The sequence below is a fragment of the Peromyscus californicus genome, unplaced genomic scaffold (assembly GCF_007827085.1).
Source record: "Peromyscus californicus insignis strain IS unplaced genomic scaffold, ASM782708v3 Scaffold_7__1_contigs__length_154581171, whole genome shotgun sequence".
Classification (NCBI taxonomy): domain Eukaryota; kingdom Metazoa; phylum Chordata; class Mammalia; order Rodentia; family Cricetidae; genus Peromyscus; species Peromyscus californicus.
In genome coordinates this window covers 82,278,393-82,304,940 of record NW_026294595.1, presented here as the reverse complement: position 1 = coordinate 82,304,940, position 26,548 = coordinate 82,278,393, and the positions used below count along the sequence as shown (strand labels likewise).

At 39.8% G+C, this 26,548-nt stretch overlaps 1 long non-coding RNA gene across 9 annotated transcripts in view; it reads left to right on the top strand.

Annotated features, from left to right (window-relative positions):
* Positions 1-26,548, top strand: part of LOC128100763 (uncharacterized) — a 151,682-nt gene that overhangs the window by 97,786 nt on the left and 27,348 nt on the right. For 3 of the 9 annotated variants that reach the window (XR_008214921.1, XR_008214916.1, XR_008214912.1), the window contains one exon: positions 15,923-26,545. The exons of 2 other annotated variants lie outside the window; for them this stretch is intronic. This is a non-coding gene — a long non-coding RNA (uncharacterized LOC128100763). Of the gene's footprint in view, positions 1-1,982; positions 2,073-15,922; positions 26,546-26,548 lie in introns of those variants that run through there. 4 more of the 9 variants (XR_008214915.1, XR_008214914.1, XR_008214917.1 and 1 more) reach the window with 4 other exon arrangements.

Genomic DNA, 26,548 nt, shown 5'->3' with positions numbered 1-26,548 from the left:
GGAATATAATGGTACCTGAGAAATGGTAGATGGATGCAAGCAACTTTCGGGAATCTTGCGAGAGTAGACTGAGACAGCTGGCATCCTGGACAGTCACCTAATGTTTCTCAGCATTGTTGGTGCATTCAAATTGGCTACAGGCCTAAAGTATCTGACAGACCATTTTCAGAAGCAGGAATTCTGAAAGACCATCTTACCCTGTCTTGGCAGAGTACGGTGGTCGCTTTCCTTGTGTCCCACTTGTCCAGAAAGGATAGCATTGCATTAGTACTGTCCCTGGTTCTATGGAACTCTGCAGGCGGGTTTAGGTACCCGCCAGCCGGGGAGGAGGCTGAGGGCGGGAGCCACCCAGGCCTTTGGAACTTGCCCCACGTGAGCGCCAGATATTGGTGAAATTATTAAGGCCACTCCACGTAGTTAAAAGGAGATTTATTTAATGGCGTAACTTACAAATTAAGGAATAGGTAGGTCGCGGAGTCTGGGGAAGGTGTATCACAGTCCAGCGGTGTTCTCTGGAGCTCTGCTCGGTCCACCTCTCCAGTCCAGGGTCCCGCAACAGAGAGAGCACCCGCCGATCCAGATCTCGGGTCCCCGGTGCCTCCCTTGGCCCCGCCTTGTAGGCGTGACAGTTGCTGAAGTCTCAATGGGGGTTGGAACTTCCAGATCAAAGCTGGAATGGCTACCCACTACATGTCTCAGCAAATGGCATCCCATGAGTTGCTTGTTTGAGGGAATTAGACTTTCTGGCCTAATGTGAATTGCTCATATTCATACATCTAATTCTTTAGAAAGAAAGAGACAGAGACAGAGACAGAGAAACAGAGAGAGAGAGAGAGAGAGAGAGAGAGAGAGAGAGAGAGAGAGAAGAGTATTTCAGTTTCTTTGCAAGGGTTTGTGGAACTTTAGCATAGCAAACACATGCTGACTCATGCTCTCCACTTGTTCATGCAAGAATAAAGAGGATTTAAGAAGCCTCTACTATGTTTCTAGAGTGCTGGATAACCAACACAAAACTACAAAGGCAGAGCCAAAACCATCCAAGCACTTGCTGAGGCCTCAGAATCCACAAACTATTAATCACAAGAAGCCCATTTTCTCACTGGCTTTTTGAAGTAGACTAAATATGCTGCATTTTTAATGACTATGAAAACCAGAATTATACCTGCATTAGAGGAGAAACATTGGTATCTTCCTTTATGAACATTTCATAATGGAGAAAACTAAGGTATGGTATCGGTACTTCTGTTTTAAAAACAATCTCCCATGTTTGACAAATCAGGGAAATGTGTCTTGCTGAAAGAAATGTCATTTGAATAAATAATTGACCATATCAACATGAAATAACAGCATGAAAATTGCCTATGATACGATTACAACATGTGACTCTGTGTATAGCAACCATTAGAATGTTAATAAATCCTATTTACCTTGACTACACAATACCTAAGTGGGCCATTTGTATTTATAGCATGTAGGTGCTATCTTTAATGAAGAATTAGCTGATGGTAATAATATTATCCTCCTTGAGATGGAATAGTAACCAAAGTAACAGTAGGCTAGTATTAATTACTGGTTTCTTATACACAAAGGAGAGCATTAAGTATTTTCTATGTTGCTACTCATACATCAAATATTTACGGAAGTTGCTAGTCAAAACTTTTGTAATGTCTGAAATAAGGTCATGAACAAATTGGTTTTTCCTTTAAAGAATGGAATACATATCTATAAAGAGAGACATTGAAGTTTTTGGTGACTTTAAAGGTGTGTGTGTGTGTGTGTGTGTGTGTGTGTGTGTGTGTGTGTGTGTGTATCATTCCCAAGGTCATAGGTGATAAATAGAGTCTGGACTTGAACCTGACACTAAGGATTTTGCTCTTCATTGTATCATTGCACTTCTGTGCTTTCCATATTGTTGTTGATTAGATGCCCCACTGGCCTGATTTTGTTACCAATTGTCGAAGCCCTTTTCTCTGTTTCTTTAGTACATCCAGCCAGCCGGCAGCAAGCACATACTAGTTGCTCTTCCAGGCAATGGGGACATCATCTCCATGAGTGAGCATATTCTGAGGTAGGTGAGTACTGTGTGAGAGTAGGCCCTACTCCCTCTGTTTGTCTGATTCCATCCCCGAGGCAGTTTCTGATCCTATTCTTACATTACATAGAAGAGGCTCTTTCTGTGTCTAAGCAACATTCATTTTCATTTGAATCAACGTATCACAGTTGAACAGATGCTCATGAATGAATGCTAATGTCATTTAACAGATGCTCCTGGGAAAGAGCCCTCCCATTTTGACTTTCAACAGTTTGGCGACATTTCTTTCCATGAGAAGCTCTTTAAATTCATACCAGTTTTGAATTTGGGTATGAAGGAAAAGACCAAGTACCCAAGATCCTTAGAGATTCTCTGATTAGTTTCTACTTTTCTAGTGTGGATTCATACTGATAGTGACTTATCAAAAATGCAGTCATAGAATTTAATTAGGTTTCCTAGATACCATCCATTACAAGGACTTCAAAACTTGGGAACACACTGAGCTAACCTCCAGAGTTTGTGAAAACAGGCATCCGGATGTAGATCAGTGGAAGTAACAGAAAAGCCAAGAGCCAGACAGAAACTGGATGTCAAAGATAAAAGACTTTAAATTAGATTTCATAAAAATTCAAAACATTTGCTCTTTGAAAGACACTATATTAGTTGTTGTGGGAAAAATCACAGAATACCACAGAATTATGACTTTAACAATAGAAACTTATTTTTCATAGCTCTGGAGGCTGGAATGTCAAGACCGTGGGCTGGCAAGATTGCTTTCCTGTGGAACATTTCTCTTTGGGCTTGCAATATGTCTTTTTTCTGTACACGTGTGACCCCAGTGTCATGCTATCTGTGTGTGTGTGTGTGTGTGTGTGTGTGTGTGTGTGTGTGTACCTTTCAGGTTCCTATGAAGACAGTAGTCAGATGGGATGAAGAACCAACCTGATAGCCACAGTTTAAGAGAATCACCTTTCTAAATAAAGTGTCTTTCCTGCTGAGTCCATTTGTTTGTGTGTGTGTATGTGTTTTCAAGGCTTACTATGTAACAAATATAATCAGAGATGGAGACTATCAACTTGATAGTGAGGTGGCATGGGAGGGGTTTGAGGTAGGATGACTGAGAGGGACTGGAAGAAGGAAAGGGAGGAAAAGTGGTATCATTCTATTTCAATTAAAACTTTTTTTAAAAGGTTCTAGCCAACTCTAGTCATGTTGAGTTATTGGGAGTTGGGTCTTAAACATATGGAGTGAGGAGGTGGGACACAATCTATCCATTTATAAACTAAAAAAAAAAAAAGACAAGCTACTTGATTCAATAAAATACTGATAATAGATATATTTGGCAAGAAATTCATAGAACTTAGGAAGATACTTTAAGACTTTGGGAGGTGGCTCAGTGTGGAGTAAAATAAAAAGAAGACAACTGGCTTAAGAAAATAAGCAGGAGATTCTTAACTGGCTGAACTGGAAGTCAGTGGACATTGTTTGCTATTATAAATTACATCAGTTACTGAGTCATTAAAAACAAACAACTGTCAAAGATCCCCTCACTGAAAATTTGACAAACAGGGGCTATGATGGCTATACTTGGTTGTCATCTGACTATATCTGGAATTAACTGAAACCCACGCAGTTGGGTACACCTGTGAGGAATTTTTCTTAATTAAATCACATAAAGTGGAAGGACTCACTTTTGAGATGGGAAGAGCCACCATTAATCCAGGCCATGCCTCCTGCTGGCAGCCTATATAAAAGACATGGAAGAAGGAAGCTTGTTCTTTTTACCTGCTTGTCCTCACTCTGGCTGGCAAGTCCATTCCTTAACTGACATCAGGCTCTACTTCTTAGGGATTCTGACATACACTGAAAACATCTAGCTGAGACATCTAGCCTTGGAGACTGAACAACTACTTGATTCTTGGACTTTCTATTGGGAGATAGCTATTGTTAGAATAATTGGACCCTATAAGCCATTCTGAAAAATCCCAATTTACATGTTACTGCACCAACTGATTTACAACACTCCTGATAGCGAATATCACCAAAGATGCTCAAAACCTGTTACCATTATTTCTAAGATGAATAATATCTGACAGGCTTCACATGAATTTCTTATCATTAGTAAAATATGTTTTGTTAAATTTAAATTTTTCTGTTTCTTTTTCTCTGATTCATCAATTAATGTCATTTTGCTGGTATTTTTTATCCTTATTAATGTCTAGAAGTTCCTTATAGTTTACAGGTGTTAATCCTTTGACTAGGGGCTGGAGAAAGGATTTAGGAACTAAAGTGCCTACCATACAAGCATGAAGACCTGAGTTCAGATGCTTAGCACCCACAGAAAAAGCCAAGCATGTAACCTCAGAACTGGGAAAACAAAAACAGGAGTATTTTAAAGCCTGCTGGCCAGCCAGTTAGCTGATCAGTGGGACTCAGCTAGTGCTGCTGTTCCAAAAACAAGGTGGTAAGCAATTAAGGAAGACACCTGACATTGAGGTCTTGCCCCTAAATGCATGCATGTACACACACGTGCACCCACACTAACATGTATGCACACAAGCACACTAAGAAAAGTATTTGCCCATCACACGTAACATATATTCTCCAGCTTGCCATTGTACACCAATTTTGTTAACCATGTCTTTTAATGTTGAAAATTCACAATTATGTAGTGTCATGTTGAATTTTTTTTTTTAAAGTTTGTCAGCCTTGATGCAATAGTGCGATGTTTGGTAAGATTTACCCTTGACCAGTTAAAAACCATTTCCTAGATACCACAACATTTCAATACAATTTTTTTGTAATTAACTTTCATAGTTATTAATTCTTATGTTGATGAAGTACATTTAACCACTCTGACCAAAAAGTGGTAAAAGTTTGAACATATGCATCAGAAAATAAGATACACAAATGGCTGATAGGCACAGAAGATATGTTCAGTATCTTTATGAGAGAAAAAAAAGAGTAAATAAGACTGTGATGAGATTCCACTACACATTCAATTGCATGACTGCAATGAAAAAGACCAGGAGTAGTCAGAATATGGATGGCCTGGAATTGCCACAGTGGCTGTGGATATATAGGAACAAAACTACTTTGGAAAACAACTTGGCATTATCTTAGAAAGCTAAAAAGACATTATATAATACTATAATCCCAATACTAGGTATTTTATTTATTCAAGTGAAATGAAACCTTCCTTACAAATCATGTATATAAATGTTAATAGTCATAACATATAAATGTTAATAGCAGTTCTATTTATTATGGACAAAAATTCAAAGCCATGCCCACAAATGTCAACAAGGGAATAGATAAACAGATTGTGACTCTGTCTAGATAATAGAAAAACACACATAAATAAAAAGCATAACCTACTGAGATAGCTAGAAACATGGAGAAATCTCAAAATTATACCAAAGGAAAAGAGCCATTGATCCCATATATCAAATTCTATAGCAGAAAATTAACTGAGAATAACATAAAACGTATTAGTATGGCCTGGAGCTGAGAGGGAGATAGCCAAATATAGAGACTGTAGAAAAGTTTTAGAGTTATATGACTATTCATGGTGGTAGGTCTATGGGTATATATGTCTCTCAAAATTCACCAACTTTTCATCATAATAGGTACTCTGCTAAGTAACTAAAATTCATAAATTCTTAGGTTCAAAAATCTTATATACTTAACTAGAATTGGGGAGTCTAGGGATGAGTATCTTCAAAAATCCCATCTGTGGCTAGTTCTAAATTCAGACATACAGGAGAATGGCAAGATGTAACAAAGTGCAGCCATCCCTGAGCTGCCCCACACTAAGACAACTACCCAGCTTCTGCTTGATGTCTCCACTCCCTTCAACACCATTCTCTACCAAGAGAAGGTGACCACTTAACTTACAGTTCTTGAAAGCTCAACTGAAAAGCAGAAAGTCATTTAATTTCTTGCTCTTGTGAATTCCAGTCTATGCTGGGAACCAGTGCCCTCAATACAGTGATTTGTGGCTTGAGACCCAAGAGCCTCTGTTGTCTTTGCCACTAGGCTTCAAAGAGCTGGCATCCTGAAAGGGGGAATGGAGAGCAGATCACAGGCCTGCAAATTAGTGTGTCTCACTTCTCATGTTCCATCCTTTATGAATACAGCCTCACCTAGACACAGAAAAACATGAAAATAACCTAGCTGTGCACCCAGGAGGAAAGGGAAGTAAGTTGAGTTAATGGCTAGCTAGTCTCTGATACATAGTGATAATGTATAAAGTCCTGTAATTAAATAAGAAAAGAACATCTTGCTGTAGTGTTGCACATTTGTAATTTCAATATTTCAGAGGCTAAATCAGTCAGAGCATGAGTTCAAGGCCAGCCTTGGTGATGTGACAATACTGTCTCAAACAAACCAAAACAACTTAATAAAAAGTAAGCAAAACATTGGCATACAAATATGTTTAGTTAATAATGAGAGAAAGAAAAATAAAAACACACTAAGGTGAACATCTTCACACTTGGTTGATTGACAAGAGATCAAATCTCTGAAGAGTTCAAGTGTTTTCCGAGATGCTTGGCGCAGCAGTCACTCTCCGTGTCTGTCTGTCTCCTGTGGCTTAACCTAGAGATCTCCTGCCAAAAATAGTTCATGTACAGACTTACAGTGGCAGCCTTCACAAAGGGGTGGGATGTGGTAAACAAGCATGGCAGCTTCCCAAAAGGATACCAGTACTACTTGCCCATCCATAGTAGTAAACACCTGTGCTAATTTTCACATAGCCTTCATTGACTCTTCTATCTTTATCTCAAACTTACTATTGTTTTGCCATGTATTCTGGGTTTACTCTCCAGAAAAATTACTTGTACCTAAATCTTTGTTCCATAATCTGTCCATAAGAGAAGCAAAAAAAAAAAAAAAAAAACCTCAGAATACAATGATTCTTGCTGCTCTTGCCTCTGATCGAAGGATAAATTTGTATAAAACCTTCCTGTGAAATAATTCAGCATTATGTAGCAAATTTCAAGAAATAAATCATAACTAAATCCTAAAGAAATCTGTGCACTGATGTACTACCAGACATGTACGAGGTTGTTCACAATAGCAGTTGTGAACTCACAAAAAGCATGCAATGGTCCACATACAATAGGCTTCATGTTGGGACTGCAGATGTGAGGACAAGTTTAAGGAAAGTCCAGATGTTTACTCTCCTACATTCTTTAGATACAATCTCACGCTGCCAGTCAAGAGATGTCATTTCTTGTTTGACTCAATCCTTTATTCCTACAGTAAGTTATGAGAGTTTTCTTGTGTCAACGATCTCTGCAGATGAATAAGTCTCCTCAAAGAGAGCTGAGCATGTATCTCAATGTTAGACTGCTTATTTTGCATGCACAAGGCCCTAGGTTCTATTTTCCAGCACTAAACACACACACACACACACACACACACACACACACACACACACACGCTCCCCCAAGAAACCCAGAGTCCAGTGGTTACAGTAGTGTATAGTCAAATAAGCTAAACAAGTCACCTGCTGGTATGAAGGCGAGTAGAAGGGTGTACTGTCTGGTGCAGTCCAGAGTTTATGAATGCAAAGTCTGAGTAACAGAGACTTAGGTTTGAGTTTAGCTCAGTTTATTGACAGTTGTTTTTTCCTGAGTGAATTATCAACATCTCTGAACTTTATTGTCCTATGAAATGTACTGATAGTGACAATAGAAGACTAAAGAGCTATTGAGCACTTTGTAGAGGGCTGCAAAGTGCACCCAACTGATAAATGCTGGCTCTTATGGAACAGAGGATGAGGCAAGGGCAAAAGGATTCTTTTGAAAGATGAAGAAAGGCTCAATAATGTCAAGCCCACAAACGGAGTTTATTTGAATACTAGAGTGAGTAAAATCAGGAATTAAAGGTTTACTTCCTGATAGCCGGATTTAGGAGTTCTTGAGATTATTAATCAGTTTAAGAAGAATAATTCTCAAGATATGGAGGTTAAGCAAACCTTTGGTACTTTGCCATCAAGAGCAGCCACCAATGACCAAACTTGAACCTCTAGAACGTGCTGCTCTTTGTGTGACAACCACACAACCTTTGGGTGGGGCTTTAGGTTTTCCCATTTATCATTTCCCATTTTCATCTTGAGTGACTTTACTTTTTCATACAAAATTTCATCTCCGAGTCTCTCTTAATACTTACATGCAGCTTTCATCATCTACCTAGGTCACCTTTGTTCAAGAACTAGAAATAAGTTATGTATTTTCCATTTAAAAAAAGTTAACTTATCCTCTCAATTATTCAATATGTAATCTGACTCTATATATTCTGTGTTCCCATATTCTTCTTGGGTCAATAATGTGAAAATTCTAAAATTAGTCATTAAATGTATTATTTAGATCTTTTCAAGCATGGATGCTGAGAATTGTGTGTAATGTAGCATATATATATATATATATATATATATATATATATATATATATATATAACATATATATGTAACATATATACACTCAAGCTATAGATCTAGAAAATAAATCTTTATATATGTTATGTCAATTACTAATTGACTTTTCAGCTCTAACTCCCTGGTGCTATGGAACCCCAAAGTGTTCATCCTTCTCTATAATCTGATATTTGCACTCCTACACATTCTCAGTGATGCTTAAACTTGTGCCTCCCTTTCCTGAAGATTTGTATTTGTACATTTAGTCACCTGACCTCATTATTGCTAACAATACTGCTGCATGCTGGTCAATTAATAGCCATTCAATGTCTCTGACATGTTTGCAACTGCCCATGGTTTTCTCATTGTGCAATGATGTATTCAACATGTCAAATGCTAGGGCCAGAGTTGGGGAAGAAAATGAGTTCAACTCTGATGGTCTTTCATACAAATGCCTATGGTTCTTATCTACTGTGTCTTGAAGCATGTTTTGGAATTTCTGCTTACCTCTTTGGATCTTTTGGATACATTCTTCCATCATGATTGAGAGTGCTTCAAACTGAATTGGTGTATTTGAGCTCTTCTTTCTATCTAAGATTGTATGTCTGGGGTCAGCATAAAGATAAGTATACCACAGTCTCTGCCCTCTTGGAGTCAGTCCTCTGATAATATAGATGACATGATACCGACACTGTGGAATAAGCACCATTCCAGTGTATGTGGGGGATTTCTCAATGGATGACATCTATAATGATATGTGAATGACAGTTAGATTACATAGAGCATGCAGACCATTGAGAAGAACCATAATGCCTCTTCTCTTCCATGAAAACACCCCAGCATTCACTCTCAGAATATTACCCTAATTCAATACACACTCACCCTGAGAGTTTTGTCAGCTCTAACCTCAGTTAACAATGTGTTGACAATCTACTAAAAACAGTGAAATACACAGTTAGAAGTGTTCTTTTTTATGCTTTACAAAACATTCCAGATGACATTTTGCAATCCTGGTAATGACTGACAGCCCATGAATCACAATTATCAAGCTTCCCTTTTCCAGTGAGGCTATTTCTCTGCAAGGGCTGGGTCAAGCTCCTCAACCCTTTGCAGTTATGGAGGAGAAGAGGGACTGTGGATGAGCACCATGCAAAAGGTTGAAGTTGCAGATAGCCAGTAAACAGCCATTTGTGAATTCAGACAGCGTTGAAGGGTGTATGTATGTGTGTGTGTGTGTGTGTGTGTGTGTGTGTGTGTGTGCGCGCGCGTGCGCGCACGCACAAAATATTAGTTATTTCATTATTAATTTGCAAAAGAACCTGTGTGACAAAAAATGTGTTCTCATTCTACATCCCAAGAAGTTACTTTATACACCAGTCACAGACAAGGCTAAAAACCGGAAGGTTTGGTTACGCTTCTGTAAACCTAGCCATGGCCTGGAAAGCACACCAATATGCAAGCTCTTTCCAGACAGACAGGCCAAGAAAATGTAAGCTACACACATAACATTTCAAAAGTAAGCAAAAAGGGAAAGAGTGGGCAGTGGCAGAAAGGAACTACAACCAGAACTCTAACTCATAAAGTTTAGTTTGTTCTTGTATATGTGTATAAATATACAGTATATATATATATATATATATATATAGAGAGAGAGAGAGAGAGAGATGAAATTCTTAGCACTCAATCATCTCTTCATCTCCAGTGCTTCACTCTGTGTGACATAAAACAGACTCAAAATGTTTGATGGCTAGATTAATTAATTTTATGACCTAAAATGTTCAATTCAAGAAGTGATGATATTCCACTATTGCCCTCAATTATTTTGACTTGACAATTTTTATTTTGTCTGACTCCTCTTCTCCTCTCTCTCTCTCTCTACCCAGGATTCTGAATTCATCCTTTCTATGACATTTCCTCTCTCAGCCTCATGTAATTTATAAGGCTGTTATTATGCACTTTAGTATTAGAACAACATGAACCTTAGAAAGTAGTGTTAATGGAATTCTAATAGAAAAAAATAAGATAAATTATTGAGATGACTTGTAATTTGTATCACTTTGCATCTCTCTTAAAAGAAAAGGGGAGAGAGAAGAAAAGGGAAGGGAGAGGTTGGCTTTTGCTGGATGTAAGTAGATAGGTCCCTGAGAGCAACCAGAATACCTAATGCACTAATCATAAAAGGTGCATAGCCCACTAATGATGTGTGGAGACATAGAAGCCTGCCTAGTTGAATTTAAATTTTGATCTTCAAGCTGCTAATTGTGATCTCATGCGATTTTCTTAAGCTTTTTGTGGTTTAGTTTCCTCACCTGGAAAATGGAATGATACCATAAATTTGTGCAGTTAAAATAATTAATAAGAAACAATATAATAGATACAATGAAGACAGCCTCAGAGGATTGTTGTAAAAAGTATAAAATGTTAGCTCAACAACTAACACATAGACACTATGAGAGGAGCAGTATTAAAGCCACACAGGCAGAGTTACTCCTAAGTTTAGAGTTCAAAGGAATGAGGAACACAGTTATACGGCTTGGTGTAGTGTGTACCAGAGTTCACTGGAAAGAGAGACTAAATGTTCTAGAATGGTAAATACTTGGCATCTATGCCTTCACTACTCCCGTCTGTGCCTATGACAAGCATTTCATATAAACTATGGAATTTGTTCTCTCTAAGTCTGGACATGATTTTTTCTGCTGATACCAAACCAGGCATCTATTATCCATAAACGAGAGAGAAAACCTGCAGTATGAAACTATTTTCTTTCTACCTCTGCTGGAGGTTCATTATAGGATCAGTCCCCAGGGATAGAAGAGAAAGTGGGAGACAGCCTTAAACACATTGGCACAGGAGACCATTTCCTGAATATAACACCAGCAGCACAGACACTGAGAGCAGCAATCAATAAATGGGACCTCCAGAAACTGAAAAGCAAAGTCTACAGAATAGGAAAAGATCCTCATCAACCCATCATCTGATAGAGGGATGATCTCCAAAATATATAAAGAACTCAAGAAACTCAACTCATTTTCTGATCCATGTCTTTTTGACATCACCATAGAGACACATTCCACAGAGAAATAGAAGAGGAGGACTTTGACACGAGATGCACCAGTTTGAGTGGATTCCAGCCATCAGCTCAGCCTCTTGTTCAATGACATTTGCAAGGGACCACCTCTAGAGGGAGCTTAACATTGCTATCTTAGTCCATATGTGAATGGGCAAAGAACGGTCAAATCGAGAACATTTTAAATATCCAAGATCTGGTTAGTTAGAGCATTGTCCCTTGTTCCTGTACTTTCAAGGGACCCAGGAAGTTTTACCACAGGTAAGTGATAAAATGAAGCAACCAATCCCTAAAGAAGGGGGGAAAAACATCTTACAAAGAAGTGGCATGTTTGTAAATTCCTTCACTTCACATATGCCAAGTACAAGAAAAAAAAAAAAAAAAAACATGCCTACACATTTCTCATTTCTTTCCCAAACCCTTCTCAACAGGGACATTGCTTTCTTCTTAATTTTCCAAGATCGATCTTAATTTTCCTTAATCCATCTAATGCCATCAATAAAACCTTAGCATAGAAAGGGGAGGCTATCAGAAGAGAAAATAGGAAATACATGATTGACTATCATATGTTCCCTGAATTAGAAGACATCTTCAATTCAACATTCAAGTTTCCTCCCAGGTGCATCCATATGAGCTCCTAGGCTCAAACCATGCAAGGCTGAGGACCAGTGTGCAGAATCTGCAACTCTACATATTTTGTTAAGATTTGGCCAGTTCTCTGCAACATCACAAAGTTTCCAGATTATATTCAACCGAACAGAACAGTAAATAATAAGCACCGACTGAATCAGACTTTAAAAATATAGCTTGGGGCTGGCAGTTGACAGATGAACCACCATTCTCTGCAGCTGAATGGGGCTCTGAAATTGTAGCCTAGGAACCAGACAAGCAAGGAGGCAATACTGTCAGGTTTGGCACTACAAAGAAAATGCCTAAAAAAGAGTCCATGGGGCCACAGACAGGCTGCTAGAGATCCAGCCTCTCAGGGAAAGGAAGCAACTTCCATCTCACAATTTCCATAACAAAAAAAGAGAAAGAAATTATCAGGTTGCAGCCAAGATAAAACTAACCTCCTCTTAACTTTTCCCAGACTCCTCCACCCTTAACTGCAAAGGGCTTACAAGCAGAAGATCTGGGACCTCAGCATATGCTAAAACAGTCTCTTGTGTTCTAATTAGTAGACTGAACAGGTTTGAAGGATGACTGGGATCAGGGGATTAAAAGGAAAGAGTGTCAAAGGGACTGCATTTCACCTTCAGCCACCCTGAGGCCAGAAAACATATTAGGAAAAAAAAGAAATTGAAAGCAAAGGGGCTCCAATATGACATGTCTAACAGCGGTGTTATCCTTAGGAAAACTGCAGAGGCCTTTGAAGAGAACGTGAATATGGCATAAGGTGGTGAAACGCTTGGCTAAGACTTTGTGGAGTCATACCTGGATCTCCCCCTGCCCCACCAGGGGGCCTCACAGTCAAAGATGCAGACCCTTGCCACCTCTTTCCAGTTCATCCTGGATGCAGCTGGAAAATTCATCTTCTCAAGTTGTACTGTAATCACAGGCCCACGTACACTTCTTACACTTTCTAGAAATCAAATCTTATGTATCAAATTACCCATAGTCCTCAACATAAAACCCAGCTCCTACTGGGGAATTCACTTACTTTAGACTAATAAACTGAAGAGTCCTAGCCAGAGCAGAAATAACATGCTTTGGTACCCAACAGATTTGTTCTCTGTGTCAGCCTTGCACTGGACAACTGGCAAATCTTTCCATTGCTGAATTTTCTCAGCCACTTGTATAAAACAAAGGTGACACCAAATCCCATAGTACTTGTCATAACTTCATCAAGCTCTATAGCATCCTAAACTGTTCTGAGCTTTAGATGGCAGTGCCATTAAGGAGTTCCGTAGAAGACACAAACCTCAACAGATCAAAGACCCCAGAAAAAAAAAAAATACTGCTATGTGAATGTCACTGGATTGGATCCCTGATTAATACAGGTTATATTTTCCTCCTAAATTTGACTTCCACAGTATAACAAGTAAGTCGCCTACACTTGTTTATTGTTTGTTTGTTTTGGTTGGTGTACGTCTTTTGTTGTTTTTTACCTTCTTTGCCCTTTGGTAGAAGATAACTTTTACACGCAGGCAGCTGTGTGGCACACATATGCTGAGTGTGTCCTTCCATGTTTCTGCACACATCTTACCCTCGCCACTGAACTGCCATTTGTTTGTTCTGGTTTCTTCGAAGAACAAGGGTCAGTTTTCATCTTTTTTTTTTTTTTTTTTTTTTTGTTTTGTTTTGTTTTGTTTTTTCGAGACAGGGTTTCTCTGTGTAGCTTTGCGCCTTTCCTGGACTCACTTGGTAGCCCAGGCTGGCCTCGAACTCACAGAGATCCACCTGCCTCTGCCTCCCAAGTGCTGGGATTAAAGGCGTGCGCCACCACCGCCCGGCCTCAGTTTTCATCTTTTAAAAGGTGATTCAAAATGAAAATGGATCAGAAATGAAAACTAAGTGATGTTCATCATCTTGAGATCTAAATTCAAGTATATATTATGCTTCAGAGCTTAAATACATGGCAAAGATCTTTATGGTATAATGTCTAGAGAGGAGGCAAGATGGAACAAAATGAGGATTGGAACAAGAGACTTCTGAAGGAAACAGAAGATGACCGACAAGGGAAAGGGGCAGATTCATTGTATTGAAAACTGTCCGCACATGCTATAAGCAACAAGAGAACAAATAATGAGGAAGTTTTCATGAATATACTTTATCAGAGGCAGAGCAAAATAATCCAAAATGAGATCTACTCTTTGCTCTGTATGTGACACAGAATAGTGAATGCCTGCCACAAAAGGACCAAGAATATAATCATTTCTAAAATGAACATTCTTAGGAGGAAAGAAAGGAAAATTTTGCCTCTATGAAACCAAAAGCTTGCTTTATGCAATTGCTGTCTGAGTGGCAAGGGTCAACAGAAGAAGGTCTCACTCAACTCCATACTCTTCCTTTTTTTCAGTTTACCAACTGATTCAGTCAGGAAAAAGGTTTAGGGTATTTCTGAGGCTGGACTCTACTGTAATGTCTACATGAGGATGTCTTAAACCAACGCTGTGTGGAGCTATTGCTTTAGAAGAGTTGGATGGTCAAGGTCAGAAACAGCAGTGTGACTCAGACTCTGTGTTGAAAAAGAAGCTTCATTGCATATCATAGACAGAAATCTAACAAAGCCCAAGAAAAAGGCTCAAAATTCCAAAAAGAAACAGCATCAGTGATTGGAATCATTCATTTACTAAAACCTACTGAAACAAGTACTTTAGAAGATTTCCCAATAAACTTTATAGACCCAAATTCAATAGGCTGATAATAGAGCCTACATAAAGACTCCCAATATCTGAACCACTTAGAGTATCTGTGCCATTGTTTTTTATTCTTTTTGCTCCTAAACATCGGCTTTCAGTGTTACAGTGTTACTGGGTCACACCCTGACACTGGATGCTCTATACAGTTGTTGTATATGAGAAGTGAGGCCCTTCTTGCTTTATTTCATGGTTAGGGCTTTAGATTTCACTCTTAGAAAATTACCCTCTTTCCAACGGCACAGAGATATGCTCTTGTAGTTTCTTCTACAAGCTTTATGGCTTTAGCCCTTACATTGAGGTTCATACATCTGGAGTTCATTTATATGGGTAAGGAACAAGGTTTCTTTTCCCCATGTGTTCAGCCCGGTTGTCCAAGAACCATTTGTGGGAAAGATGTTCCCATTCTCATCCAATTACCTTGGCATCTTTATTGAAAATCAATTGACCAAATATATGTGGGTTTATTTCTAGGCTCCATTTTGTTCTGATGATGTATGGTTCTGTTAAGATGCCAGGATCACACTGTCTTGATTACAGTAAGATTTATAGCAATCTATTCTTACATTTAGTAGGTAACTTGATACAGAGGGCAAAGACACAAACTCTAAGGCCACATTTGGCATTATTTAGTGGAGAACTTTTTTAACAACTCATCCTATTTCTCCATGCCTTTATTATTGGTAAAAGGAATATTTAATGAATTCAATCAAATGAAGGAAGTAAAATAAAGAAACAATTATTATAAATCTATAAGTAAGAGAAAACAAATATAAATTAGCCAACTCCATTTAACATTTCCAGTTAAATAGTTACACAAATCTGAGAGTATTCATTTTCTTTGTACAAGGATAACATATGCATACAGAATGTGAAGGTGGTAGCCAAAACTCAGATACTAAAAAATATTCTCAAAGTTGAGTAAAAACAGAGTTGGAATATGCTTTAACAATGGCATTCTGAGTGATTGTAAACCTCAGGTTTAATTCAATGTTTTTATCACAGCGTGGTTGATTTTCATTTTTTATGTGATTTTTCTTTAGGGATTCAGCACAAGGAAGGACAGGGTCTCACTGCTTAACCCTGAATGACCTCAAACTCACAAAGATCTACCTGCTTCTGCTTCATGAGTGCTAGGATTAAAGGGTATGCTGCCACACCTAGTTCTTGGCTTCCATTTTTAAAAAGTAAATAATGGCATTATAACATACTCTCTTAATAAATAATCAAGGGATTTTGAAAATATAGTGTTTTCACTAACAAAGAGTTTTTAAATTATTTATTAATATGATGTTTTGAACTTGAATTTGAGTGTTTCTGTATAAATCACAATAAAAATTAATGATGGTTGGCTTTTGTAGTTCCTACTAATAAGTCCTGTGTTGCTGTTTTACATACTATAAATGATACTCGTATGCAGGATTGTGTTGAAGCTGCTCCTTGGGGGCATTTTTCCACTTCAATGTGAAATAGATCATTGGAGTTTTATGAGCAGTTTCATTGTGTGGCTTTTCAAAAGAAAAAAAAAGTTTTTGATTTTTTGTTCACAGTTTTCAGGAGAGATCTGTTTTGGGATATTATATAGTCCAATGATGTCTTGAATAACCCAGAGCTCCGTAGCATATGACATCTCTCAATGCAAATGTAATAAATAGACACCTACATCCTAGATGCAATACTAGTACGTTTCTCTTGGTCTATGGCTCTTGTGGAGAGCATTGTCAGCCCAGGTAGCATAACTGTGTTTAAGATATACATAGAGATTGACATAAATGTGTAGGTGCACATACACTTACACATGTGATATATGATTTCAGGTAAATATGAAATAATTCCTTGATACTTTATCAGACAGCCTGGGTATCATTTGTCTGTAGCTAGAGTTTTCCTGCCTGGCCCACAGTCAGGACAAACTCTCTCACCCGCCAGTCCCACAGCCACTCAGACCCGACCAAGGAAACACAGAGACTTATATTGGTTACAAACTATATGGCCGTGGCAGGCTTCTTGCTAACTGTTCTTACAGCTTAAATTAATCCATTTCTATTAATCTATACCTTGCCACTTGGCTTGTGGCTTACCGGTACTTTACATCTTCCTTGTCCTGATGGCGGCTGGCAGTGTCTCCCCTCCCAGCTTCCTGTTCTCTCAATTTTCCTCTCTGTTAGTCCCGCCTATACTTCCTGCCTGGCCACTGCCAATCAGTGATTTATTCATTGACCAATCAGCAACACATTTGACATACAGACCATCCCACAGCACCTCCCCTTTTCTTTTCTTAAAAAGGAAGGTTTTAACCTTTACACATCTCCAAAGTCAGCTTGGTATATTTGGGAATTTGGGCGTAGCTTCTCTTACTACTTCCTGCTGGAGGGGGGCGCTGTATCTTCTGGGGAAACAAAATTTAAGGATCATGGAGTAGTCCGTGAGGCTGTATCATCTGAGCCAGTTGCCTTGAAACGATTCTGGATGTTGGATCATCTGGGCCATGGTGTCATCGGAGACCTTTCAGGTGGTCTTGGCTGGTCAAACCTGATGTGTCTTAATCTGGAACAAATCCATAGCCTCTTGCTTTCTGTGGAAACAAAAGAGACTCTTTTCCAAAGCAACATATCCTTACATCCAAATTTTGAAGTCAAAGTATCTTTAAAATATACATACTGGTTTAACTCAGCTTCCTTTACAATCAAATATCTCTCTGTAGTTAAGAATCCCAAAGACAACACAATCCAGACTCTCTGTGTAATAGTCATCTCTACGTGGCTTATTTTTTATATTAATTTTACTGTCTCTTTAAAGACTTTATTTTTTAAAACCATGTATTTGTTTCTATACTGTATATATCACCTTTTTTTTTGTCTCTTTTAAGCCTACGTATATTTTACACACATTTTAAACTATTACATCTGAATCTGTCTTATTGTGAATCTATTGCTTTAAGCTGCAGCAGCTGTGGCTGCTGGCTCCGCCCACCTCAGCTTCCCAACATGGCGTGGTACTTTACCACCAGCTCTGGGAGCTATCGTGGGTCTATGTTTTTATCCAAGCAGCGTGTAGCCCAGAAACCTCTTTTGTTTTGTACTAGCAAAGGCTAAATCCACAATGTAGCTTAATGTGCCACTTGCAGAGGCCTCATTCCCGCCATACTGCAGGTCGAGCGCGCACGCCAGCAACCTGCCAGTAGCTCAAACAGGCAGCTGCCGCTCATTTGAGAGAGACAATTAGGAAGCTGTTTTTAGCTCCGTTTTAGAATCTTTTTTCTCAGGTTTTAGGTGGAAACTCTTGCCACCACGTTGGACGCCATTTGTAGCTAGAGTTTTCCTGCCTGGCCCACAGTCAGGACAAACTCTCTCACCCGCCAGTCCCACAGCCACTCAGACCCGACCAAGGAAACACAGAGACTTATATTGGTTACAAACTGTATGGCCGTGGCAGGCTTCTTGCTAACTGTTCTTACAGCTTAAATTAATCCATTTCTATTAATCTATACCTTGCCACTTGGCTTGTGGCTTACCGGTACTTTACATCTTCCTTGTCCTGATGGCGGCTGGCAGTGTCTCCCCTCCCAGCTTCCTGTTCTCTCAATTTTCCTCTCTGTTAGTCCCGCCTATACTTCCTGCCTGGCCACTGCCAATCAGTGATTTATTCATTGACCAATCAGCAACACATTTGACATACAGACCATCCCACAGCATTTGTCCTCTCTTTTCTATCTTTCCAGCTACAGGCCCCTCACCATTTTCCCACTTTGTATCACCTGTATTCTGCTATGCCTCTCCCACTCCTGCCACGGTCCCTTTATACTTTCCTGATTTCTGTGATTTCTCCGTCTTATACACTCGCATCTGAAGATTTGGAGTTAGAAGCCTCCAATGAGTGAGAACATTTGATGTTTGTCTTTCTGGGTCTGAATTACCTCACTCGATATAATCTTTTGTAGTTATATCCATTTACTTGTAAATTTTATCTTTTTCTTTTTCTTTACAGCTGAATAGTATTCCCTTGTGTGTATGAACCACATTTTCGTTATCCATTCATCTGCTGAAGGACATTTAGGTTATATTTCCATTTCCTAGCTACAGTGAAGTAGGGTATGGAGTCCACTGCGTTTATGCCAAAGAGTGGTATAGCTGGGTCATAAGGTAGGTTTACTTTTAGCTTTTTCAGGTTTCTCCATACTGGATTCCAGAGTGACTGCACCACTTGGCTCTTGCCACCAACACTGAATAAGGACTCCATTTTCCTCACATCCTCTCCAGCAGTTTTTACCACTTTTTATTGATCATAGCCATTCTAACTGGGGTGAAATGAAATCTCAAAGATGTTTTGATTTGCATTTTCCTAATTGCTAATTTTTTAGGTATTTCTTTTGCAGTTGTTGGAGCTCATTTATTTTATTTTATTTTTTTCTTTTATTGAAAATAGATTTTTTTCTCATATAATATATACTGATTGTGGTTTCTCCTCCCTATCCTCCTCCCAGTTTCTCCCCACCTCTCCTCCCATCTAGACCCACTACCTTTCTGTCTCATTAAAAACATTCTTCTAAGAGACGATAATAAAATAAAACACAAGCTAACACATCAGACTAGAACAAAACAAACAAACAGAAGGAAAAGAGCCCAAGAAAAGGCACAAGAAACATGTGTAGATACAGAGAACCACTCCGGCGCATACTCGGGAATCCCATAAAAAGACAAACTGAAAGCCATAATGTATATGCAAAGGGCCTGTGGGAGGGGGAGAGAGAGAGAAAGAAAGAGAGGGAGGGGGAGGGAGGAAAGAAATAGATGAAATGAAATAAGAATTAAATATGAAAAATAAAAACGATTACATTTTTTTAAAGCCCTAACATGACATTATAAGACAAGGAACTCCTAAATATGCCATTGAGTTTGGTTTTTGTTGGCCATGTACAACTGCAAAAGAAATACCTAAAAAAATGTTCATCATGTTATCAATTAGGAAATTTATGACTCTCCATCATACATCCTGACATCGGAAATGGCAATCTCTGTCATATTGTTCTTTCTGCTCAGGATGTCGGTGAGGCATTTTATTGACTGCCAATTGTTGATGTGGGAGGACCCAGCCCACTGTGAGTGGTTCCATTCTTAGGCAGGTATGCCTGGGATGTATTTTTAAAAGGGCCGCTGAGCATGAACTAGTAAGTGAGCCAATAAGCAGTGTTCCTTCATGGTTTTTGCTTCAGTTCTTGTTGATTCCTGCCATGGCTTCCCTTGATGATGGACTGTAATCTATAAGCCAAATAAACCCTTTCCTCCCCAGATTGCTTTGGACCATGGTCTTACCACAGGAACAGAAAAAGAAAACTAGGATACATTAACTCTTAAATACTCATGGTACTATGGTACCTGCAACCAGCCCTAAAACTAACAAACGGCCACCATAGCCTTTAAATCCCCGATCTCCCAGATTGGCCACACTCAGCCCCTCTTGTAATTTATTAACCTGTAAAATAAGAGGCTGTGAATGAGACATGAAAATTAAAATACCTCACTGAAGCCTAGATGTACTAGTCTGGAATGTGCAATGCAATCATGCAATAGAGAGGTGTAAGGATTGGGACAAAGTATACCAAGTCTAAGTGTAAAGTTTCTACTCAATTCTAGCTGGCTGATGGTTCCCACATCTTCTCATTCTTCCTCAGAGCTCAGAAACCTGGGTTGCTATGTGAAATCTTCTGATATTTAAATAATATTAAATAATCCTATGACCAAACAAGCTACAGAACTAGTAGGGAGAGATGTTCTTCCAGATAGGCCTCTACCATAGGTCTTTGTTGGCGACACTGTCTTTAGTATTGATTTCTGTTTAGATGGCTGAGAGGAATCCATGAGCACCATGGCTAGTGTCTCCTGGGACACTTCTGTATGACTGGCTTTCCTAACCTCCAGATCCTTCTCAGACACAAGCAAAAACTGTCCAGCTACATCCTTAATTTCTCTCCAGAGCAATCTTTCCTTAACTTACTTAGTCACTATTATTAGTCTATTGCTGTGATAAAACATTGTGACTAAAAACAACTTGGGGAGGAAATTATTCATTTCCACTTTTACTTACAGCCCTTCATTGGGGAAGTAAGGGCAAGAGCTCAAGGCAGGGAACTGAAGCAGAAGCCTTGGAGAAACATTATTAACTGGCTTGCTCCTCATGGCTTGCTCAACCCACTTTCTTTAACAACCCAGGACCACTTTCCCAGGGATGGCACCACCGACAGTGGGCTGGTCCCTCCCACATCAATCATCAAGACAATACATCTACAGTCTTGCCTACAAACAAGGCATTTTCCCCATTAAAATGTCTTCTTCCCAGATATGTCTACATTTGTGTCAAATTGACAAAAAGGGCAACCAGCACAGCAAGCATCCAAATTTCAGCATCGTTTGCAATCTGGGTATAAGGAGAGTTCCTAAGTCATCAGACACCAATTCCTTCCCTCTTTACATTTTCTTCCATCAACACATCTCTTCCCTTACATTTCACCATAATCAGCAAAATAAGACTGCTCAGTACCTTAAGTCATTTTCTTAGAATTCCCAAATCAATAGCCAACATTACTGACTCCAAGTTCTGCTTCTTGCATAACAGCAGGACACAAACTCAACAAATTTGGTGCCACAATATATGAGTTACCTTCCCCCAGGGTTCCTTCATGTTCCTCATTTGTTTCTAAATTGTTACCCGGGGTGTCTCTGATGTCTATATTTTTGCCAACAGTCTTTTGAATGAAAGTGTAAACATCTGACATAGTCATATAACACAGCCTTTCTCGGCCATGTTTTCATTGCCTTCTGCACCGTCACTAGTGGAGTCTTTGACGTCTATAATATTAACAGTCCATTGAAAGCAATGTAGGCATTTCCTCTCATGTCCTCAAAATTCTTCCCATTTCTAACCACTGCCCATTTCCAAAGCTATGCCACATTTACTTATTTGATAACTACCTTTCTAGGTACCCAAACCTCTATCATTTAGCATTAAGTTAGAGGAAGAAAGGCAGTGGGAGAGCTGGATGTAGGCACTGCATGGAAATAAACTGATTTGGGGGGACTTACACCATAAATTCTGACATCTGTATAGTGGGGCTTGTTCAGCACAAGGTGAAACCGACACTGGAGTCTTCCAATAAAACTTCTACTCTGAAGCTCTGGTTCTGTTCTCAATGGCCTCTGATTGACTGATTTATTCAGATTTCAAACTTGCCTCTTTTATGGAGCCAACCTGAATGTGGATCTTATGATGTGTAATCTTGGTTGCCAATTTGATGGGTTCTTGACAGAGGTCTCTGAATGAGTTGGCATGCATATTTTCCCAGAACCATTAACTGAGGGGGACAAATGGCTGTAAAACAGCTCTAGTCGAGCCCAGGTCTGTCTTAGAGTTAATGTGACCCCTTGACAAAAGCCGTGTCTCTGAAATGTAGATTTTGTACACCATCCTTTAAAGCAGGGCGGATATTCCATTATTGACCATGGGATGATTTCCAAAATCATCAGAATGAACCCAGGTGACAGGTATGGTATGTCCCGTGGTTGACAAGAGAAAGTATTCCACCCAGCTTGGTTTCTTTCTTTGGGGACCAACTCCGTGAGGGAAGAAACTTCCCAAGAAAATGAGGTTTTAAAGATTAATCATTGGAAAATTTCACTAATGACTCGTCATTAGAGATAAATCATTCATGATCTCCTTCCCGACAACGATGGATAAACGGATACATCAGAACAGAAAGCTCTGAGCAAAAGCTGAGATGCCAGCTGCACAAAACTGGGCCCCAGGACTTCCTGGGAGAAGAACACATTTGTGCTCCCAAAGGAGCCAGTGCTTTGCAACGTGGTTTTTACAGTGCCATCTAGTGGAAGGTAAAATTATTGCATAGCAGTCCGGGCATCTGGGTTCTACTCCTTGGCTCTACCACCAGCTCGGGCCAAAATGGGGATTCCAAACTTGATGTTCTACTTTCGTCCAGCAGCAAGTAACACCAAATATAGGTTTTTCCATTAAAGTTGACTGTAAGTCTACTAGGCATAAAAATGAATATAGTGACGGTTACCTCTCCGTGCTGACACACAGATAAACATTTTTTTTTGCATTTTTCGAGACAGGGTTTCTCTGTGTAGCTTTGCGCCTTTCCTGGGACTCACTTGGTAGCCCAGGCTGGCCTCGAACTCACAGAGATCCACCTGGCTCTGCCTCCCGAGTGCTGGGATTAAAGGCGTGCGCCACCACTGCCTGGCCACAGATAAACATTTTTAAATGCCGGAGCTGTATGTGGATAGAACAGTGGGTCCTAATGTGAAGCTGTAGAGTTATTCCTTAACAGAGACTAGAGACAGTGTGGGAAGAACATCTTAAACCTGAAAAGAGTAAAGAGGGCAAGAGGAAAGATGAGCTGGTCATGTCCCAGTGTCACAGGTAAATGTCCTAGTACGGGGATTGGGTGCCGGCTTCAGAATGAAAGTCAAAGGTGGCCTGTATCACTTGGTGATGGTGTAACACCCCAGGGGCAGTCCAGCCCACTTTTGCTGGAACTCTGTTCCCCACCTCGAAGAAGCTATCAACCACATCCTCTGCCTTATATGGGAGTTCTTAAGAGAAATGAGGAAGCAGGGGCAGCCTTGGCCAAAGGACATTCTTTGAGGTGGGAGTTACCTTCCCTCCACCACGACCAAACCCTCCACGGCTTGTGTTTGTTTCAGCTCACCTGTTTCTTTTCCCTTGAGCCACTTGGCGTTGACACTCTAAGTCAACCTAATTCCTTCCTCCTCAATTTCAAACTCTAATATCCTCCATCCCAAAGAATCAACCAGCTTCTAGCTGCATGTCCCTGACAAATCAGACATCTTTCCTAGAAATTTCTGGAAATTATTCATGCCTATTTGCTGCTTACAGAAAACCCATAGCAATTCTTCTTCATGGGGCTGTGCCACTCAACACAAGCAGGGAGATGTAGGGGCTGCTGACCTCAGACCAGGATACAATGTTCTCACCTCTTCTATCCAATCTACATCCCCACCCTCCACCCCACCTCGTTCTCTCCCTTTCAAAGATGTTTGTTGTAGCCATTGGGATATCAGCCGGTTGCCCTCACAGGATGACACAGCTTTCTGCCTTTCTTTGCTGTGAGCCAAAGTGAGTAATGTCTTGTACCTGGGAGAACAATCAGGAAGGACACAGTCTTCATTCAGTGCTGAGGGAAAATAAGTATATGTCCCCTGGCTCTTTGTAAACATTTATTCCTTGCTGGAAATAAGTGTTATCAAGATAAACCAAGAACCAGCCACATAGCAATAGCTTGCTTCACCTTTGATGTTGCTTTGGTCCTCTCAGAGGCAAAAACAACATTTTCCTCACAAAGGTGATTTTCTCCCCCATGAAGCCCACAGACAACTGAATTGATTTTCGGGCCAAAACGATTTTAGAGTCTATTTATCTTCTCAGGATGTTGTCCGTCCCCAGCTCACTCTGCCATATCTTTGCTGAGGTTTGTTGTAACAGAGACGATTGTAGGCTCTCATGCTTGAAAGATAAAGAAAGAAAGAAACTCTGCTTTCTTTGCTGGATGTGCCCTTTGCTCTAGCCTCTGAGACAATGTTAGTATCGAAACAAACACTAGCCTGGAGACTTTCCCTGGGGAGCTTCTGCTGAGTTTTAGGTTCATTTTCTCCATTAATTCTTAAAAAAAATGCTTTCTAATAAATTGTAGTGATGGTAGGTAGAGTAAGAGGAAAACATTGTGAAATCAGCTGCGTGCTCTCTTCCTAGAGGAATATTGAAAAGGAGGTTTGTATATGCTGGTTAAAAAGTGATCCCTTTTTAGAAGGGGTCTTTAAGAAGCCTCTTCCCCTTCACCCAAGTGAACACTGCTTAAGAGACTTCTGTGTAAAAACATCACATGCCATTCTGTGCTTTCTAAGATACTTTTTATCAATATGTTTAATGCACTTCATCTTTGAAATTAATAAATATTATGAATTTTTATGAGTATGTCAAAAATTCTGATTGACATTTTTCAACTATTTTAGCAAATGTCTACTGTAAAACATTTCAGTGAGCATCCTTTGAAATACAGCATTGTCCATTTGAGTGAGTAAATGTATGTGGCACACTTGAATAGAAAGAGTGTTGGATTGATACAGTAATGAAGACAGGGAAGAGAATTAACAAGTGCTAATTCCCTACTACACATACATAATACATACATACATACATATACACACACATACACACACACACACACACACACACACACACACACACACACACACACTCTCACACACAATTTTTGTTTGTTTTTTGAGACAGGGTTTCTCTGTGTAGTCCTGGCTATTCTGGATAGAACTCACTCTGTAAACCAGGCTGGCTTTGAAATCACAGAGATCCCCCTGCCTCTACCTCCCAAGTTCTGGAATTAAAGGCATGTGCCACCATGGCCCAGCTTCCCTAAATCTTTTGAAGAGACTGAAGCATAAAACCACTACAGTATAGCATAAAAGCACATTGACCTTGCTATCTTAAATTTCTTTACCAGGACTGAGGAGATAGCACCACAGTTAAGACTATAATCTGCTATTGCAAAGGACCTAGGTTCAGTTCCCAGTAGCTCACAACAACCTGCATCTCTAGGTTCAGGGGGATCTGATGCCCTCTTCTGGCCTCTTTGGGCATTGCACATAGATGGTGCACAGACAGGTACATACATACACATAGATTTTTTTTTATTCTCTATCATTAAAGTGGTCTCTATGTGCTTTCTTTCTCCACCACACCCTCTCCCTTTCATCTTTTTCCCATTTCTCCTACTTCTTGCTTTCTCCCTCTTAAAGTGCAGGTAATATCATAACGATGGGAGAAGCCTCTAATCAAACCCTGTTCCCGGACCTGAGGTAGACCTAGCATGGCTTCATGTCTAGACCCTCATTGCTAAATTCTAATAAGAGATGACAAGTGTGTTCTAGGCCATGAGCAGTGTGCAGGTTGGTAGCTGATAGCCATGGCTTCTGTTATAACATTCTTGTCCTGAATTCTGAAAAGTATCAGCTCAGGATACCCAAGACCAAGTTCTCAGCACAAAGGAGATTTATTTGCCCCAGAGGAACAGGGGGCAGGGAATAATAGACAAAAACAGGAGATAGAAGATGAGGGAAAGGAAGAGAAAGGAGGCAGGGATATTTGTCCAGTGGTGGAGTGGGGGTGGACAAACCTGCCTCTGGACAAAGAGGAGACAGACATGGCCTATAGGCAAGTGATGATTTATAAAAGTAAAATGGGAACCTCTGTGTTAGGATGAGGTGTTTAATTTTAATTGGGCATGTTAATTAGGTGAGCCAAAGGAGGCTTTTGATTGCTGGACTTCAATGCTTTGCTAGCTGAATCTTGGTAATCAGCCTCAGGAGGAAAGGTTGGTCAAATAAGAGAATGGACTTTGGGGGGTAGCTTTAGAAATGCAATCTAATGGTTTTTAGCAAGGCAGAGGGAAAGGGGAGAAAGGCAAGACCTGCCAGAGCCACATGCTTGCATGGGCTAGGGTCCCTTCACATTCTTAGCACTCTATAGCATTCTTCCCTAACCTCGAGTTTTCTGTACACTTGTCTTCTAAAGAAATCTCAGGCTTCTCCATTAGGAAACAAAGTACTTCTTGAATTTCC